At 31.4% G+C, this 6599-nt stretch overlaps 2 long non-coding RNA genes across 2 annotated transcripts in view; both read right to left on the bottom strand.

The window, feature by feature from the left end:
* LOC128201368 (uncharacterized) overlaps positions 1-6599 on the bottom strand; it is a 36129-nt gene that overhangs the window by 18488 nt on the left and 11042 nt on the right. The window lies entirely within an intron of this gene.
* Positions 1200-4468, bottom strand: LOC128201367 (uncharacterized). Its single transcript, XR_008253217.1, has 2 exons — positions 4191-4468; positions 1200-1446 (listed from the first exon to the last, which is right to left on the bottom strand). It is a non-coding gene; the product is annotated as an uncharacterized LOC128201367 (long non-coding RNA).

The raw sequence follows: 6599 nt of genomic DNA, 5'->3' as shown, positions 1-6599 counted from the left end.
CATTGGAAAATGTTGACATTTATTGCAGAAAACTACCTACTAAAATAAAATTTTATCATTTCTACCAATTATAGAATAAGGATGGTATCAGCCCCCCCCTACGCTACCAATATAATAATAAAAAATAATTCTTTATTAAGGTTACTGGGATCCCATACTTTTTCTATTTTACAAAGTATTATAATTACAAATTTAGTTGGGTATTTCGATATGCAACGTGACACAACGGTTCACATAAAAAGAATCCGTCCTACTTGCTAACATGGCCAGAACGTAATTGTTATATATTACCTATCTTTTGATCAATGATCTTTAATGTATGCATAAAATAAATAATTCATTTCTCAACATTTTTTTAATATTGTCAGACTTAATTTTACTCATTATACAACTAACAAATAGAAAGCGAGACGGGATATTAAAAAGAAATGGTAAGGATTTTGGTATTGGTGATAGTTATAATTTGATGTTTTAGTAGAAATTAAGGAAGCTAAGAAAAGAAATTTTTAATGAAATGAGAAACTTAATGAGTAAGGAATGATTATATCAGGAGCAGGAAAATCTTTGCAAACCTGAGAACTGAGAATGATCAGTGATGACAAGTTTTATAATAAGGTTAGAATACCTTGAATTAAAATAATGACAGTTACCTATCACCTTTTAAAAATAAAGTGTTAATACGTCAGTTTAAAATTGGTTTCTTATATTTTCGATATTTTTTTTTTTTTATCAATATTTGTAATAGTAATATTATTTAAGTAATATTAACCATATGGAAGCTCAGTCAAGCTACAAGAGTTATTTTTGCAATATAAAAAATGTGGTCTGAAGCTATAATGTTTTTACTAGAGTTTATAGCAGCAGTATGCGCTGTAGCGATATGCGGACCTTGTTTACTCGCTTGCACTAGAAGATTAATCCTTGGTGACGAATTACTACAGAGAGGTGGTCACGTAGTTCATGAAGCTGAAGTATTGGGATGTGACGAGCCAGCGTGCCCTTATTACAAAAAGAACGCGAGATATCTCATGGTACCAGCAACAAGAAGACAAACTTACACTTCACCCACACGTCATCATCGTCTTTAATAGCTTATATTCCTAGACACTTTAATAGTTTAATAAAATATATTTTTATTATGATGAATAATATTTTCTTAATTTGGGTTTACCTTACATTTCAAGGCATAATAAAACAAATTATAAAGATGGGATTGTTTATTTTTGCCTAAAAATTTAATATGTATAAGGTTATAACAATGACTCAATCTAGTGGATGGTAACCTATTTCTTCATTATCGATATGAATGTTAGGATCCCGTTTATACTTAGGTTGTCCACAATCATCTGTCCGAACGCATATCATACAATCCCTGGACGGTAGTGATGACGACGTAAATGAAACATCGCCACAAAAACGTGATAAACTAAGTATACGTCGTTTTGCCTGTAAATATTATAATGAAATAAATATTAATTAATAGTAAAGTTATACAAGACTCAGCTGGGTAACATGCCGGGAGTCACTTCGTGGAAGAAACAATTCGCCATCCTATGTGCAGGTCAATTTTGCATAAGTGACCAAGAAAGTATGTTACGTACTTTCCTTTATAAAATGTTACACATTTCCATTACGGTAGAAAGTTTTGTTATGGCAACTCCAAACAAACTAAGTTGCTTCTACATTTTAAATAGGCGCTAGACATTCACAACGATTCATGTGAAGTTAAAATTAGTATTATTTTTTTAAATATTACATTACACATATATATTACTTAACGAGATAGTAATTCCAATCAAGTAGGCTGTAAACTTGTTTGCTATTCCAAATTACAAAATAATGTCTCATTTATTTTTTACGAACTTTGAATGTTTGATAATCTATTTATTTATTTACAAAACAGCTTTTCAGGCATTACAGCTTTTAACAATTCGCATTACAAGGCCTTATACAAATAAACACATATTGTACGAGTATAATTTATTTAAATTAATTAACACCAGAGATGAACTCGGTTGCCAATTTGCCAATCTGTGAGACTTTTCATTAATAAAATGAACATATTGTTAAGAAGACTCTGTTCATCAAGTAGGTGAGGATATTTAGCCATGTTTATTCTACACCTCGATAAAGCAAATAAGTAAAGGAAGTTGCGTTTTTAAAATAAATGTTCATGCGTATACAGGGAGTTTAATGTTTATACGGCAGAATTATCCTTTTGTCTATTAATTAACTGGAATGTAAGTTTTTTTTACGTTGATTTACGCGTTGTTGTCTCTAATGTGTTATGATATGTACAGTGAGTGTAAAAAGTATTCGTACACCTAGGATTGTAATAAAAAAAATACGAATTTGATAGATTTTCCTCTATTTATTTAATTTAAATCAATACTGTTAAATAGTTTAACATTCCCGCACTTTGTTTATGATAATTTTAGTTTTTTTTTTTTTAAATTATACAACATAAAAATATTTTTACGTTAACTATGCAAATAATGACAAACAAAAAGTATTCGTACATTCATTCTTTTTTAAATGAAATTCTGTATAAATCATTTAATCAATCGAATTTTTCATATGCCTACAATGCCAAGGTCATTTTTAATACGTAGGTATAGATATTAGACGTTTTAGTTGCACTCGTGACAAGTATAGACGTGTTTAGTTACAAAAATGGGTCGTAAAGCAAAAAAAACGAGTGAAGAGGAGAGAAAAATAATTATTAATTTGCATAATCAATGCAAATCATTATGTGAAATTGCAAAATTTGTCAATAGACCACGTTCAACCGTACAGATTGTAATTGATCGGTTTTCTATTACAAAAACACTAAAAAACAAACCCAGAGGTGGGCCGTCCATCAAAAATCACGCCTCGATTGGATCGGAAAATTTTAAATTGTGTAAAAAAAAAATCCAAAAATTAGTGCCCCTCGAGTGTTACAAGAAATTAATAATATCAATGATTGCCATATTTCTGTCAGTACCGTTCGGAACGTATTACGTAGTAACGAGTATCATGGAAGAACTGCGCGTAAAAAGTATTGGGTAAATGATATTAATAGAAAATAAAAAAAAGATTAGAATTCGCAAAAAAATATATTAATGAAAAAAATCATTTTTGGCAAACTGTTATTTACTCAGATGAATCGAAATATAATATAAATCGGATGGACATCATATGGTATGGAGAAAACCTAATATGGAATATAAGAAAGAAAATTTATGTCCAACGGTAAAACACGGTGGTGGGTCAGTATTTGTATGGGGTTGCATGAGTGCTTTTGGGGTGGGAAAACTTGCATTTATTGATGGAATTAGGGATCACAAAACGTATATTAATATTTTAAAAGAGAATATATAATTGGATATTTTTACAAGATAATGACCCTAAACATAAAGCATGGAATACTAAAGCATGGATCCTGTTTAACGCTCCAAAATATTAATCACCTGATATTAATATTATAGAGCATGTGTGGGATTATCTCGATAATAAAATTCGAAATCGACCAATTTCAAGTAAAGAAACACTAAAAATTGCGCTTCGCGAAGAATGGGCATTGATACCGTCTTCTTATATTTTCAAACTAGTTTATTCGATGCCGCAGAGACTCCAAGCTATCATCAATGCTAACGGTAGTCCAACAAAGTATTAATATTTTTTTAATATTCATTTACTTACAAATTTTATAAGTGTACGAATACTTTTTGTTTGTCATTATTTGCTTAGTTAACGTAAAAATATTTTTATGTTGTATAATTTTTTTTATTAAAAAACAAAAATTATCATAAATAAAGTGCGGGAATGTTAAAATATTTAATAGTATTGATTTAAATTTGATAAATAAAAGAAAGTCTATCAAATTCGTATTTTTTTTATTACAACCCTAGGTGTACGAATACTTTCTACACTCACTGTATGTGTTAACATAACCGACGTAAAACCGTATTGCTTGTGATACAAACACCTAATGAACTTTCTATGATTTTTTTTATCATTATTATGTATTTTTCTTTACGAGAATTCCATATAATAGCGTTAGTTTCTAATTTGGTACGTAAAACCGCTAAACTAATTGTATAAATTTTTTATTAAATAAAAACTAATTTTATAAAAGTCTTACATTAACAATGTATATATCTCAAAAAGGACTACTATATATTATGTAGGTAAATATATGTACATACGGGGCACACTCCTGCATTTATGCACTTTGGTCCAATAAGAAACAGCAGTATAGTCAGCACTGCGGCCAAAGCGTGCAGCAGTTTCATAGCCATTGTTATAAAACTTATACTCTTTTTATATTAATATAGATCTGCAATTACATTATATTTGTATTTAGTAAAAATATAATTTGATGGTGAATATAGTATTGTGACGTTTCGTATTTTTTTTTTATTTTAATATTGACAAATTAGTTTGTGTAGGTCAAATAACAGCGGTACATGTGGTTTAAAGAGCCCCCCACCACCCCCCATTTTTCTACCATATATCTGTAAAACTATATCATATAGAAAACGTAGTTTTTTTATTGGACGGTAATGAAATGTTAACCCCGCTTGCGCTATCTGTATATACTGGCAAGGCACCAGTGAAGGATGATAAGTGAAGATGAAGCAGGTCAGTTAGCCCATCGTGACAATTTCAACAATAAAACAATCACGATGATTTCCAGGGAGAACTGCGAGGAGGTCGACCTGAGGGTAGCAGCTATTACTAGTACCCTAGGGTTTTGTTAATGGATGATAATGGAATGGTTGCTCCGCTTGCGCTAACGGTATACACTGACGGGGCACCAGTGAGAGATAATAGATGAGGATGAAGCCAGTTGGCCTATTGGGACTAACAATACAATTAATCACAATACAGTGAAATGTTAAGTTCTATTTACGGACGATTTCGGTATGAACGAAAACACGAAATAAAGTTCGAAAATTCAAATTTTATTTCATGGTAGATCCCCAAATTAGTTTCGAAACTAGATGGCGCTATGCAATATGTTTAATAATAAAAAAAGTTATAACGTTTTTCCGCCACATATGTTATCAGATACTTAAGAAATTCGGGTTATTTCCTGTCTGAAATGGCGTCGTAAATTGAAATTCGATACTTATACACCAATATACTTTATGTAAGTAAGTATAAGAACAAGAAAGTCGACAGGTACCCATGTACTAATGTGAACCAATTAATTGAATGGAGTGTTTGCTGAAAGTCGAGTCGAATCTAATGGACGACAGGCATGACACTACCAACGAGCCTAATGTACTCGTTTGGAGGTCAACAAACTAAGTACCTCAAATTAATATACAGGTGAAAACTAAATCATTATCATTTTTTTATGGGAATACTAGCTTTTACCTGCGACTTTGTCTGCGTAACCAGTATAAGCTACTTTTTATCCCAACTAATGAATATATATTCACTAGTTGGGATAAAAAGTAGCTTATATCATTCTCCATCCCATATAGTATGGTATACGTATATACCATATTACATACTGTTTTTTTCTGTAATGGATGATAATAGAATAGTAACCCTGCCTGCGCTATCGGGATATGCTGGCGGGGCACCAATGACAAATGATAGGTGAAGATGAAGCAGGTCAGTTAGCCCATCGTGATGAATTCATCAAAAATTAATCACAATGGGTTCCAAGGGGAACTGCGTAGAGGTCGGCCTGTTAGGGTAGGGTATATTGCTAGTAATAGGTCTGTTACATCTCATTACTAACAATCCCTGTCCCCCCAATTACATACTGATTGGTTTAACTGTTAAGATGCTAAGAACAATGACAAACAAATAAACTTCCTTACACATTTATAATATTAGTAAGGATTCTAAGCATAGGCATATTTACAAGCCAGATAGGCCGTCTCTATCTCAGTAATGTCTAGTGCCCACCTATTTTAGGAAAAGCCTTCGTTGTAAAAACTTAAATACACTAAGTTCAGGTACGTAAACATTTCTTCCAAATTCAGATCGATAAACGACAGAAATGTTTATGTACTAGTAATAGACAGCTAGCTACAGGCGCCTTGTTAGTGAAGGTTCAAATCTTTAGTCGTGTCTCTTTTTTTTTTTCTTTGAATAAACATTCAGAGGGCCTACCATGAAATGTTTTCCGAAATTTCGGATCCGAAACAAAAATTTAATGTTAAAATTACTTGACACATACCGTTTAAAAATATTAAAAATGCTAAAGTATCGTTCCTTTGGACTTTTATGGTAGGATTTATGACAAATAAAATGGTAAACTCCATTTACTGAGTCGATTTTGGTACGAACAAAAACACGAAATTGAGCACGAAAATTCAGAATTTAATTTCATGGTAGACCCCCAGTTTTACTAGTTTCTACCAGTCAAATTGCTTCTATAAAAGTACCTTAATTTAATTTCTACTAATTGAATTTTAATTAGTATATTATCTGATGTAACTGAAACCCTCCGCGAAATATTCTTTGTTAAGTTAATTAAAAAGTTCCCTTAATAAATTAGCCTAATCGACGACAGTGGAAGAATGTAATTTCTACGTAAAATAACGTAGGTAGGTAGATACGGATCCCATACAGTTGTTACAACTGAAGCGCAT

This window comes from Galleria mellonella, unplaced genomic scaffold (assembly GCF_026898425.1).
Source record: "Galleria mellonella isolate WM207_F2 unplaced genomic scaffold, CSIRO_AGI_GalMel_v1 utg40, whole genome shotgun sequence".
Taxonomy (NCBI): Eukaryota; Metazoa; Arthropoda; class Insecta; order Lepidoptera; family Pyralidae; genus Galleria; species Galleria mellonella.
Note: the sequence above shows the minus strand (reverse complement) of the source record. Positions and strands in the feature narration are given on the sequence as shown.